Source organism: Mustela lutreola, chromosome 11 (genome assembly GCF_030435805.1).
Source record: "Mustela lutreola isolate mMusLut2 chromosome 11, mMusLut2.pri, whole genome shotgun sequence".
Lineage (NCBI taxonomy): Eukaryota > Metazoa > Chordata > Mammalia > Carnivora > Mustelidae > Mustela > Mustela lutreola.
The window spans coordinates 69939200-69953652 of NC_081300.1; the positions used below are offsets into that span (position 1 = coordinate 69939200).

General features: G+C 41.2%; 1 protein-coding gene across 7 annotated transcripts in view; it reads right to left on the minus strand.

The window, feature by feature from the left end:
- Positions 1–13349, minus strand: part of MTMR3 (myotubularin related protein 3) — a 140666-nt gene extending 127317 nt beyond the window's left edge. For 6 of the 7 annotated variants that reach the window (XM_059140214.1, XM_059140216.1, XM_059140220.1 and 3 more), the window contains exon 1: positions 13129–13349. The gene's annotated coding sequence lies outside the window, so the exon portion shown is untranslated. Of the gene's footprint in view, positions 1–12795; positions 12908–13128 lie in introns of those variants that run through there. The other variant, XM_059140215.1, reaches the window with a different exon arrangement.
- Positions 13350–14453: the final 1104 nt, after the last annotated feature.

Sequence of the window (14453 nt, forward strand, 5' to 3'; positions counted from 1 at the left end):
ATGCTAAAACTTAATCTAAGAAAATCATGATCAATGACTAGCATGGATCACCAAATCCAATTATTTCATCTTCCCTCATTTCACTCAAACTGATTATCACTTAATTTGGAAATCCTCTCTTCTCCTGTTTCTACTATACCTAATTAACCTAATTTTAACTGTTTTAATTTTATCTTCTTCTCCCACCCCCCAAAATGTGATACTCAATCTTTGTCTCTTCTAGATTCAAGACCTTATCTAGATGAAGCCAACCTATCTTTTTTCCTACTTGAAATTCTCTATATCCAAGTTCCTGCAGGACATTTTTCCTTATCCCCTGGCCTCAATCTTAAATGTATGAAGGATTTCATTTTAGTCCTTTTCCAGAACCAGCTCCTCCTCCCAATTCCACATTTCTGTACTATCATTATTCACGAAAGCCCAAAACCCATCAACTTTGAATCATTGCTGCTTACCTCCAATTCAACTAGTTCACAAATGTTCATTTCCTTTAGGGTGTCAGCTAGCAATCTTCTACCTTAATCTTGCCACCTCAATTACCACCCTGCCACCACCTTCATTCAGGTCCTCATTACGTGTGTGTACAGTACAGATTCCTCACTGTTTTCCAATCTTCGCCTGCTCCCAATCATGCAACTGCTATTAGACACATCTTCCCCAAAATTGCCTTTTAACTCAAAAGCCCAAAAGGACTCAGTACAGAGAGTAAAAAAATATTCAAAAACTTTAAAATTATTTGATGTCAACAATTTGTAGCTTACACACTTTGCAAATGTGTCTTTGAATCCTCTATCTTCTATTCTGTCTTAGCTAGCAAAATCAAAACCATTCCCCAAACTATTCCCCATTCCCCAAACATTCCCCATTCCCCAAACATTCCCCATTCCCTATACAAAGCTGGACTCTTCCTCGTCTCTACAATTTTTTAAGCAGGCTACACTCCCCATAGAGGATTCGAACTCGACCCTAAGATCAAGAGTCACATACTTTACACACTGAGCTGGCCAGGCTCCCCTCTACCATGCAATTTCAATATATTAATTTATATATTAGGAAATTATCTTTTCAGCATCTCATACGAGCACCCATTTTGAACAAACCTAAATGAACAGACCAGGAATAAGAAAGTTACAAATACACATAGTGGTTTAGCTTTAATATAAAAGCCATTTATTTATTACATGCAATTCCATTCCAAGAATTTATTTTGCAGAACTATTTCTGTAGAAATAATCCAATTCTTGTTCAAAAATATGAAGTACAAGACTATCCATTACAGACGGCACTTTTGAGGATAGAAAAAAAGAAAAACCCTAGATGTCAATCAGTAAGGGACTAGGATAAATAAGTGTCTATTAAGTTTAAAAAAACAAAAAAAAACAAAAAACCCTCATGGAGGCACCTGGCTGGCTCAGTTGGTAGGGCATGCAACTCCTGATCTGAGGTTCATGTGTTTGTGCCCCACACTGGGTATAGAAATTACTTAAACATAAAATTAAAAAAAAAAAAAAAAAAAACCACAGTATTTTAAAATGGGTATACTTACATTTTATGATAGGGTAAGATGTAATACATTATTATTGTGAGAAAAAAAGCAAATTGTAGAAAAGCATGTATACTTTGATCCTATTAGAGGGAAATTTTTCAATCTACACATTAACTGAAAACAACTATCAACAGGGGACTAAAACTTTCCTATTCACACAACTGAATAAATGAAGTAAATACATACATATTGATACAGATAAATTTCAAGCTCTCGAATTGCAGAATACATATACTTAGGTATCATACATATCTGAAACACATAATACTACAAGTTAAATAGATCTAACTATAGGAAGAATATAAACAAGGGCTAAGAAAGATAAATAATCTCTGGGTAATGGAAACAGGATCTAGGAGGAGAGCAAAAGGGACTCCAATTATATGATATTTAAATTTTAAAAACAAACATCCAGGCAAATCTAACAAGATGTCAACATCTATTAAATCTAAACCAACATCTATTAAATACATAACATTTGTTAAATTATTCTTTGTGTATTTCTGAATTTTTGAAATACTCAAATTTTACTTTTAAAAAAGGAAAGGCAGGGGTGCATGGGTGGCTCAGTGGGTTAAAGCCTCTGCCTTCAGCTCAGGTCATGATCCCAGGGTCCTGGGATCGAGCCCTGCATCAGGCTCTCTGCTCTGCGGGGAGCCTGCTTCCCCTCCTCTCTCTGCCTGCCTCTCTGCCTACTTGTGATCTGTCTGTCAAATAAATAAATAAAATCTTTTAAAAAAGTAAAAAAAAACAAAAATTTAAAAATAATAAAAACGGAAAGGAAGGCATGGAATTTAAGGACAGAGGAGAATGGGCTTTGTAGACTTCTACAGGGTATTTTCTTTTCACAAGCTTATTATTTACTATAAAACTTCTAACTGAAAAACTCCATTAACTTACAGTAGTACCCACATGTATTACCTTGATTGCTCTTCAACTTTAATCTTATTCTTTAAAAAAATAAAGGGTAGATAATTACAAATGCCCTACCCCAAAAATCTAACATTTAATGTGCAGGAAAAAAAAACAACACAAGCTGACAGGCTCTATCTAATCACTTAAACTCTAAAGGATATATTATATAGATCTTCCTAAAATATCACTAGTATATAAATTTACAGTGGCTCAACTCTAAGCTGTAAATTAACAGCAAGACCCCAAAAAGACTACACTGTCATAATGAAAGCAATTTATCTACATATCATCCAGTTCAAATTACATGTATAAAATCCTATCACCTCTTTGTTGCTATAATCCCGCTTAATATTTAAGATACACACAGCTATAGAACTTGCTCAAGTTCACATGGCAAGTGAGCAGGAGAACTGGGAATTAAGGTTGAGCCCTATATTTAGGGTTCACAGAATCTGATTTTTCTTTTCAAGGCATAACTCATAATTCTCAATCAGCTCATCAGGACGAAAATTAGATGAAGCTCTTCTTTGTGTGTAAAGGTGATCAAAGCTCAGTCTCAGTCACAGTGGAGTTTACAATCACAAAGTTCAAATTTGCCACCCTGCTTAAGAACTGGAGCTGGTTAACTACCCACTTTTTCACTGGTAGCTATGACTTAAACCCTCTTAAGACACCCAATGAGGGGCACCTGGGTGGCTCAGTGGGATAGGCCTCTGTCTTCAGCTCGGGTCGTGATCTCAGGGTCCTGGGATGGAGCCCCGCGTCAGGCTCTCTGCTCATCGGGAGCCTGCTTCCCCCCCTCCCTCTCTGCCTGCCTCTCTGCCTACTTGTGGTCTCTCTCTCCGTATCAAATAAATAAAATCTTTAAAAAAAAAAAAAAAAAGACACCCAATAAAAACTAAAGACATCAAAATGTGCTTTAAAATAGCCATTTTTCCTAGTAAGAGTAGTACATGCTTGGGGCACCTGGGTGGCTCAGTGGGTTAAGCCTCTGCCTTTGGCTCAGGTCATGGTCTCAGGGTTCTGGGATCAAGCCCCGCATCGGGCTCTCTGCTCAGCTGGGAGCCTACTTCCCTCTCTCTCTGCCTGCTTTTCTGCCTACTTGCAATTTCTCACTCTGTCAAATAAATAAAATCTTTAAAAAAAAAAAAGAGTAGTACATGCTCATAGAACACTGGAAAACTACAGAAGAACATAAAGCAAAAAACAGTGACGTTATCCCACCAGCAAAATATTAATCATTATTAATATTTCTATTCCTGTGGGGGGCCTGGGTGGTTCAGTTAAGCAGCTGCTTCAGCTCCAGTCAGGATCCCAGAGTCCTGGGACAGAGCCCTGCTTTGGGCTCCCTGCTCAGCGGAGAGCCTGCTTCCCCGTCTGCCTGCCGCTCTGGCTACTTAAACTCTGTCAAATAAATAAAATCTTTTTTAAAAAATTTTTCTATTCCTGTCTTTCCAGGGTCTCGCTTATTTACAAAAGTGTATTAGTTTACCTTCTGAACAGGATTTTAAGTACAGCAGAAAAGGGAAATAACTTACTAGTTCTTTCGAAAACTAATTTTTTTTTTTTTTTAAGATTTTATTTGTTTATTTGACAGAGATTACAAGTAGACAGAGAGGCAGGCAGGGGGGGGGGGGGAAGCAGGCTCCCCGCTGAGCAGAGAGCCCGATGCGGGACTCGATCCCAGGACCCTGGGATCATGACCTGAGCCAAAGGCAGCGGCTTAACCCACTGAGCCACCCAGGTGCCCCGAAAACTAATTTTCTTCAGTGTTTTCTAAGCCAAAACCATGTGTGTACATGGAACTGGAGAGAATGAGACGAATCAGAGAAATTCACCCCATGGCAACCACTGAGTCCATATTTCAAGAACCATTATATACCCAAAAAGTAATGCTTCTGTCTTAAGTAGCAGCCTACTACATAAATCAATCTCTCTCTCTCTCTCTCTCTCTCTCTCACACACACACACACACACACACACAGTCTTGGCAGTAGGAGGAACACACATAGTAAAAGGAATTAAATAAAGACTGATTTTTTTTTTTTTCAGTCTCTAAACTATCCTTAGGAGAAGGTAAAATATCTGAAAGGCTGGGGAAAAAATTTAAAAATTAAAAAAATTAAATACCTGAAAGGGTGATGTAAAATTAATCACCCCTCCCACAAAAATATGCTCTGTGCACATCAGATGAAAGAACAACTACAAAAAATTGTAACTATTACTTTTACAACTCTATAACTTATGTACATGTGTAAATAAATACATAAGAGTTTGAAGAGTCCAGAAGTATAGAAACCTTAACTCTGTACCAGGTAGTACAAGTGCTAGGGAGTGAGAGAGAACAGCCATCCCTACTTCTGCAGGGCTCACAGTCTACCTCTTTAAATATGATGTCAAACACTAGGCATGCGGCCTCAAAGGAACAGAAATCACATCACTCATTAAACTACGCTCTTAATTCCTTTGAGTCTAAGAAGATATGTGAAAGCACCTTATAAATCATGCTATGTAAGTTAAAAAGAAAGCACTAAATTATCTCATTTCTTTTAACTGACAAAAAAATCACGAGTTGCTCTTTCCACAATCTCTAAGACCTCAATATTATCTTTCTCTGACAATGAACCATATGAAATAACTGAAGTTTCCCACGATGGGAGTAGAAAGGGAGATTCATTTTACTGGTACAAAAAGCACCATTTCCCGATTTCATAACATATGGTAGGGGGAAGGGGGAGGCACAAATCAAAAGCAACTTATTCAAACTTAATTTAAAAAGTTACTTTTTAATCTAAGATTTATCATGGAAAATTTCAGCCCAATAAAGCATTTTTTTTTTTAAGTTATAGGTTTAGGCTCTTCCAAATGGAGTTATAGTGACAGGTTAATTGCGGTACTTTGCAAGCAAAGGAAGCAAGTAGCAATTATTCATCCCTTCCCTCAGTTTCGAGGTTCTTAGAAAATAGGGATATGTTATAGCCAAACTGCTTTCCGTAAAGCACATACTTTTTAAAATACACCCTACACAGTATCAATTCTTCATATCTAAGAGAAGTAGACTACTTAAGACTGTTTCCTATCCCGTGATTTTCCCTTTTCAAATTCAGCCACCTCAACAATGACAAAAGGTATCAAATACTTTCAGCAAGGTTTATATGTTTGCCCTTATTGCAGATATAACTCTCAAAAGCATGGCACACTTTAAAGACTATCATAATCCAGTTAGACTGACCATCTGCAGAAGGAGAGGAAATGCCCAAAATCAATCATAAAGGCCCAACAAAATTTTATAAGTCTAAACCAGTGACATTAAAAAAATAAAATAAAAAAGTAATATACCTAAAGGTATAGTCCCAAACACTCCACTGGGGTAAAGAAGAAAAATATTTGAACTTTACTTTTAATTTTTTTTTTTTTTTTTTTCAGAGACAAAGAGCGCTAACGTGGCAGGGGTCGGGGGTGGCAGAGGGAAAAGCAGACATCCTGCTGAGCAGGAAGCCTGACTTGGGACTGGGGGCGGGGGGCTGGGGGTGGATATCAATCCCAGGGTTCTGGGATGATGACCTGAGCCAAAGACAGAAGCTTAACACACTTAGCCACCCAGGTGCCCCACTTTATTTTTCTCATCCTTGTTAATTTTCTTTGTTTATATTTTATAAGGTACATAATAACCAGTTACTATCCATATTGTTTGTAAATTAAATACTTAAGGGTGAAGATTAATATTCAAATTTTTTTTTTCCACTGAGATGATCAAAATTTTGGAGATCACTGGCCTGATGTATTCTGTCACTGCACTTTCATTTTTACCCACCCCATTCACAGAGTTAAACTGCAGAGGCTAAGACCTGATGCTGAAAAAAAACAAAAGGAAAACTATTCTCAAACTATCTTAAACTCCCACCAACAATTTAAAAGATAATAAATCACTAGCAAGAATAACAGAGAACTGGACACTAATATACTATTGGTGGGACTTTTTTTTTTAAGATTTTATTTATTTATTTGACAGAAGAGACACAGGGAGAGAGGGAACACAAGCCAAGGGGAGTGGGAGAGGGAAAAACAGGCTTCCTGCAGAGCAGGGAGCCCAATGTGAGGCTCAATCCCAGGGGGATCATCACCCAAGCCGAAGGCAGATGCTTAATGACTGAGCCACCAAGGCAACCCAGGTGGGACCTTTTTTTTTTGAAGATTTTATTTGAGAGCATGCACACCTGCCAAAGAGCACGAGCAGGGGGGCGAGGCAAGAGAGGGAGAAGACTGCCTACTAAGCAGGGAGCCCTATGTGGGGCTTGATCCTAGGATCCCAAGATCACAACCTGAGCTGAAGGCAGACCCTTAACCACCTGGGCCACAGGTGCCTCCTGGGAATTTTTTTTAAAGATTTATCCATTTTAGAGAGAGAAAGAAGATACACGCAAGGGCACACAAGCAGAAAGGGGCAGGGAGAGGGAGAGAGAATCTCATGCAGACCCAGAGCCCAGAACAGAGCTAAACATGGGGCTCTATCTCTTCACCCTGAGATCATGACCTGAGCACAAACCAAGAGTCCCAAGCTCAACCAACTGTACTACCCAAGCACCCAGGGTGAAGCTTTAAAACAGACATCCTATCTACAGGGCACCATGAGTATATTCAAATGTAAAATGCACAAATCCTTTGACTGTATGAGCCCACTTTAAGAAATTTAGCCCATGGAAATAGCACAATTGCATAAGAAAAAGTCCTAACGATTTTATTTATTTGACAGACAGAGGCAGTGAGGTAGGCAGTGAGGCAGGCAGAGAGAGGAAGGGAAGCAGGCTCCCCAATGAGCAGAGAGCCTGATGAGGGGCTTGATCCCAGGACCCTGGGATCATGACCTGAGCCGAAGGCAGAGGCTTTAACCCACTGCGCCACCCAGGTGCCCCCAAAAAAGTCCAATTTAAAAAATTAAAATACATTCAAAACCCAGGAGTTCATGACATCACTGTTTTAAGAGAAAAACTGAAAATGTCCATTAACAAGGAATTGTAAATTATGACACATCCGTATCACAGAACAGTAAATCAACATTAACAGAACATCAATTTGACATGAAAAGTTGTTCATTTTGAAGTATTCAATAGATAATGTATAAGAAAAAAGGAAAATACCAAATGTTACTCTAAGTGGGATCATGGGTTATCTCTACTTTATTCTCCTGAGTTATCTCAAGTCTTTGTTTTGTAGGATTCCCCCCCACCCCACCACTACCACCACACTGAATATGTACTTGTAGCTTTCACGATCAAAAATAACAATTTCAGGGGCACCTGGGTGGCTTAGTTCGATCAGAGTCTGCCTTCTGCTCAGGTCATGATCCCGGGACCCTAAGATCAAGTCCCACACCCAGCTCTCAGCTGGACAGGGAGCCTGTTTCTTCCTCTGACTGAGGTTTGTGCTCTCTGTCCCATACACAGGTAAATAAATAAAATCTGGAAAAAAAAATCACAATTTCATTTTGAAATTAAAAATTAGACTAAGTTGGGCAGCTTTCATAATCAGAAATAACAATTTCAGGACTGCCTGGGAGGCTTAGTCCAATCAGAGTCTGCCTTCAGCTCAGGTCATGATATTGGGGTCCTGGGATAGAGACCCACGCCAGGCTCTCTCCTCAACGCGAAGTCTGCTGCTCCTTCTCCCTCTTCCTCTGTATTTTCTCTCCCTCTCTCACTCTCTCTCAAATAAATAAAAATCTTTAAAAAATAAAAAATAAATAAAAACAAATCACCACACTTATCTTTACCCTATGATGTTGCCACCTGCCATTTAGAAAACACAGCCCTAAACCTCACACAAAATGTACTAAACTCCTTCCACTACCACTTTAAAAAATCTAGCAAATCTATTCCAAGTACAAATTGTAAGACGTCCCAGGTCCCTCTCTGAAGTTTCTGCTGAACTGAGATGATTCCTTGGATTTTTCTTTTAATATTTAAGTACTCTCTACAACGCAACAGGGGGGCCCAAACTCACGGCCCCAAGATCAAGAGTTGCATGCTCTTCCACTTGAGCCAGCCAGGTGCCCCTGTAACTATTCCTACGGGCAGACAGGTTGCAAGTGCTCAACGCTTCTCCAGACTGAGTACAGAAATCTTTTCTGTTACCATATTAGTAAATTCTACACTTGAGAACATGTAATAGGTTTACCACTACTCCACAAGCCAACTCTTCAAAGAAAATAAAACAGGACTCTAATATAGTATCATACCCCTACATTTTCAGATTGCTTTCCATATGCACCATTCCATTTGATCCTCCCTGATGAACTGAGATGAAGTGTTACTCTTCCTTTTATTAATGAGGGAATTGAAGCAGAGAACACTTACATGGCATGCCAGAAACAACACAGCTAACAAGGAACACAACTCAAGTTTGAACTGAAGACTTACCTGTCTACCCATTCTCATGTTACAATTTTCATGGTGAACATTTGATACAAATATGAACTTAAGAAGTATATTAAGTTTCTAGATATGAGGGGCACTTTGCTGGCTGAGTCTAGCATGGCACTCTTGATCCCAGGATTGTGAGTCAGAACCCAACACTGGGTATAGAGCATACTTACTTAAAAAAAAAAAAAAAAGTTTTTTTTAATGTCTAGATACAAAAGTGAAAATGAAAGCATATCAATATGGTATCAAAATAAAGATTAAAAACAGCAATGAATGTCAATTTTGGTAGCCTCTAAAATTACCAGGAATTCTAGTGCAATCCAATATGGATTTGATCTCATACTGTGTCTTAAGTGAACCTTTTACTGATTATAAAATTACATATAAATTTACCATAGAAAATTACAGAATTGGGTGTCTGTAAGAAACAACTGGGCACATAAATTACACAAACTTCCCCAAACCATTCTTAAACTTGCGGCTTCACACTAAATTATGAAGTTCCTTATGTGAAATCCATTTTGATTTCGACACTAAGTGAATTACAACAGCTAAGTGTGTTATTTCTGCGTAATACTTGCAACATGCACTCAATTTCCAGTGCACTTTTGGACAATGTATAAAATCTGTAAGCTAAGAGTAGAACCCAAAAACATTCAAGTTAAAAAAAAAAAAAAAGGTTCATCTACCTACATAAAATAAATACCAAATAACAATTACAATTTACTGAAGATTCGCAGAGGAATGCCTGGCTGGCTCTGTCAGTAGAGTACATGACTGTTGATCTTGAGGTTGAGAGTTCAGGCCCCTTGCTGGGTAAAGAGCTTACTTAAAAAAATGAAATAGTTCTTAAAAAAATTTTTTTGCAGAATTAGGATGAAGAAACTACTCGAGATCAACAAGTATAGGCCTTTAATTGTATAAATGAGAAAATAGAGATCCAGAGAATTGAATTCCTAACAGCAGTCATAGACAATTAAAGACACAATCTCTGCCAATCTACAGCTTCCCATTATTCTAAATGTCTCTGCATCTAATAAAGTCACTAAAAAGGGCCATTATACCTAAAAAAACACAAAAACACACACACATTCAAGACCCAGGATAATTTACAATGACAGTCCTAAAAAGACCCAAAAAAAAAAAAAAAAGGAAAAAAAAAGGAGAAAGAAAAACCTTCTGTTTTCTAAAGATGTTATTTTTAAGTAATCTCTACACCCAACATGGGGCTCAAACAACCCTGACATCAAGAATCACATAATCTACCAACTAAACCAGAGAAAAGCCCCTATACCATAGAACCTTCGAAGGAATCCCAAAGTTCTAAACCACATGAGCTAAAAACTGGCTCTCTGATCCAAAGCAAGGTATCAAGTGGGTTTTGTTGTTGAGTTTAAGATTTCATTTATTTATTTATTTATTTGAGAGAGAGAGAGAACGCACAGGGGCAGAGGGACAAACAGAGTCCCTGCCGAGTGGGGAGCCCTATCTAGGGCTGGATCTCAAGACCCTGAGATCATGACCTAAGCTAAAGTCAGAAACTTAATCAACTGAGCTGAGCCACTCAGGCACCCCCTCAAGTAGCCTTTAATAACTAATGTTATCAACCATCACAACTTCTTTCCCCCATTTCAGCAGTCATAGACAATTAAAGACACACTTCATTATCTCAACAAATATCTGAGAGCACAGTATACGCTGTGGGAACTATGGCAGACACTGGAGACACCCTGAAAACAAAACAGCCTCTAGCTCTCAAACTGGACAGTAGGATACACTTCTCTAAAACACTATTCCATGATTTGACAGGATATTTACCAAACTCCTTCACTACTCTACAGAACTATGATTTTTTTTTTTAAAGATTTTGTTTTATTTATTTGACAGAGATCACAAGTAAGCAGAGAGGCAGGCAGGGGCAGAGTGGGGGGAGGAAGCAGGCTTCCTGCTGAGCAGAGAGACCGATGTAGGGCTCAATCCCAGGACCCTAAGATCATGACCTGAGCTGAAAGCAGAGACTCAACCCACTGAGCCACCCATGTGCCCCAACTATGACACTTCTCCCAATTCTTCCAAACTTATAACAAACTTCACAACATGAATACTTCTTGGGTAATTCACCACTCTGCTTTACCACAGAAGGTGTTAACCATAACTACAACAGATTTAAAAACTGACTTTACCACTCCTCATGGCCTGGGGCAAATTTCAAGAACTTTTCATAATCCACAATAAACCTTCCAGATGCACAACCCTCATCTCAAATGACTGCTAACCCACCCACCCTACCCTCACTTTACTAGATACCTGAGTCAGCTGGTTTAGGAGCAAGTATGTTGAGATGTTGGGAAGCACCTTCCATGGACCTCTTTGTGAGCCAAAAGCAGATCTACTGCTTCTCCCTCTCCTTTTCATTCCTCTAGATTCTTTTATGTATCTCTAGATATACCTCCAATCAAGCAGCATCTAATTTTATCACATGTGTTCCCAAAGACTGGCACAAATAACTTCTAGCAACAAATCTAATTCCCCTACCTAAATCCATTACATTTTAAGAGATATGTTCAATCTTCAGTTTTAAATTTCCCAGGCTTCCCCTTCTTCCCTATCAAATTCTTAAAGCTCTATAAAGAACTAAAAGCACTCTCAGAAGTCATAATTAATGGGAACCTTATGGAATACCAAAGGTGACCTAAAGCTGACTTTCACAGGTTCACAAACCTGGCTGACCAGAATCATTCAGGGAGCTTTGTAAGGATGAATTCCCAGGCCCCACCCTCAAAGATTTTAATTCACCAGGCCCTCCTGAATGGAGTTCAGGGCAATCTATACTATTTCTTATGACCATATTGAAGTAACCACTGAACTAAAGAACCTAGCCTACAAGTTGAGAAAGAGGGGTTCTCCTATGGCTTGCTATTAACTACAAGTGGGTCTGCACCACTGTGCTGGTCACTTGAATTTCTCTGGGTCATCTGAAAATGAGGGAAGTAATTACAGCTGAAAGAGGCCTTCATAGGCAGCTAATCTAAAATTCTAGAATCCTCCAAATTTAGTTTAATATCACATACGTACGAGGCTTACTCAAAACTTGGTCATTTTGTAAGCTCTTCTACCCACGCAAGTCACAGACCCTAGAGGGAAGACTTTTTGCATGGCACCAATCCACCTTATTGGGGTCTCCCAGTAAAAATAACACATATCATGTCTCTAGCCCTACAGAAACACTCTTTAAAAAGGAGAAAGTCCCTGTCACCTCTCCATGTAAAAATCACAAACGTTTTACAAAAAAAAAAAAAAAAAAAAACTCGTGTAATTCAACCCAAGCCTTCGATAGAATCACCATTCAAATTGTGAGAACAGTTGAACCTCAACTAGAAGAGTATGAATATTCTTTTTTCATTATGAAAAATTAGGTTGTGAGATAAGCAAAGTGGATGTCAATATATTCAATCAGTCAAGAATTCAGCCTCTGACCGGAGAAGACACCTGCACATCAATAGGTAACTGAAGACCAAGTGCAAAACTCAAGCAAGATTATCAGACCCCGAGAAGTTTATTAAAGTGCCATAAAATTGATCCCATTATTTTGAGGTAAGTTTTCCAGCCCAAAGTACAAGCAACAATATTATCGCAAGGGTCCTACGCCGCACTATTTCCACCTGAGAAATAATCTCTCCCGGAGCAGTTAGACCAGTGTTCACTGAACTCTCAACCGCCTCCAAACCATCCTTCCCACCCAAGTACTACCAGGTCAGGAGGATGCCCGGCTGCACAGTCAGTCGGCCACTCCTCCTTCCCACAAGTCCTGGGCCCGCACCACTCGCCCCGGGGGCTCTCCTGGCCCCCGACCTCCGGCCTCTCGCCACAGTGGACTCCCACAGACCTGGTCGGGCGCGATGGAGGCACACTCACCTCCCGGGGTCCGCGGGCACTTGTCGGGACGCTCCGGGGGCAGCACTTCACAACCCCAGCCCCATGGGCCCGTCCCTGCCAGGTTCGGGACGGCCGCCCGGGACCCCGCCTCCCCCTCGCCGAGTCCGGCCGCTACGCTCCCACTCCCCACGCCTCCCCCTGGCGGCCGCGGCCGCCACCCAGAACTCCCGTCCCCGGGCCACGCACGCTGTCCCCAGCCCCCCACGGGCCGCCGCCTCCTCAGAGGGTGACAGCCACTGCGCCGGGGCCGAGGCCGGCCCCTCCTCCAGCCCCTCCTCACCCCCAGAGGAAGGGGAGGGGGGGCGTCCTTACCGGGCGGCAAGACATGGCGAGGCCCGCCACGGCACGGCCACCTCCGCCACCCCACTAGGCTCCCAGCCAGGGCCGGCGGGGGTCAGCGCCTGAGCCGCTGGAGCCTCTCCTCCGGCTGCTCCTCCGCTGCCGCCGCCGCCTTCTCACAACCACAACAACATGGCGGCAGCGGCCACACAGAGCGCGCTCCCGACGCCGAGCCGGGCCGCGAGCGGGGGCGCGCGCGCACGCTCGGGCCCTCAGTCCGCGGTCTGGAGAAAGGAGGCAGGCCTTCGCGGGTTCGGCAGAGGCGGGGCCCGGGCCGGTGGCCACGCCCCGGTTGTGGGCGGGGCTACAGACCAGCAGAATGCCCTCCGCGGGAAAAGCTGGAAGAGCAGCTCAGGTGGAGAAAGAATTAGAAACAGGTGGGAAATAGACAAGGAAGAAAACCAATGGTGGCCCTAAGATTTGGGGGAGGCATCTTTTCCCTGCCCTATAGCCCTGAGCAAGACAAAGCCTCACTCTACTTAACCAGTACAATGGAACAACAGTAGTATTTTTTTTTTAAGATTTTATTTATTTGACAGAGACCACAAGTAGGCAGAGAGGCAGGCAGAGAGAGAGAGGAGGAAGCAGGCTCCCTGCAGAGCAGAGAGCCTGATGCGGGGCTCGATTCCAGGACCGCTGGGATCATAACCTGAGCTGAAGGCAGAGGCCTTAACCCACTGAGCCACCCAGGCGCCCCAACAACAGTAGTATTTTTCACCTGTAGTTATGGTGAGGCTAAAACTAATTTAACATAACGCATATAAGTTTTGTGTGCTCAAGGCTCTCAGAAATACAATTTCAAACTGCTTCAGCTGAACCTCAGCTACAAGAAATGAGTTTTCAAACACACAAAAATTGTACCCTACCCACAATAGCCTGAATGGAATTATTTTAGGCCCTTAACAGATTAACTTCTTCAGAGTTGCATTTCAACATTATACCATTGACTTTTCTGGAAAATAGCTAAGAGAACCAGCCAAATGAAATCTGTGTTTGCAATGTTATATTTTTTAACCCCACAGCACTCCCTGCACTTATTTATCCATCTTTCATGTTTATTGTGTTTCTATCCCATTCCAATGTAAAAGCTACTTTAGAATAAAATTCTTGTTTTGCTCATTACTTTATCCCCAGCACCGGGAACTGCCCATGGCAAGTAGTAGACAAATGTCTTTTTTATTTAGTTATTTTTATATTGTATTTATTCAGAGAGTGAGCGCTGGTGGGCTCCCGGGGCTCCAGATTGCAGGAATAGGGGTGAGGGGCAGAGGGGGAGAAGCAGACTCCCCTCTGAACAG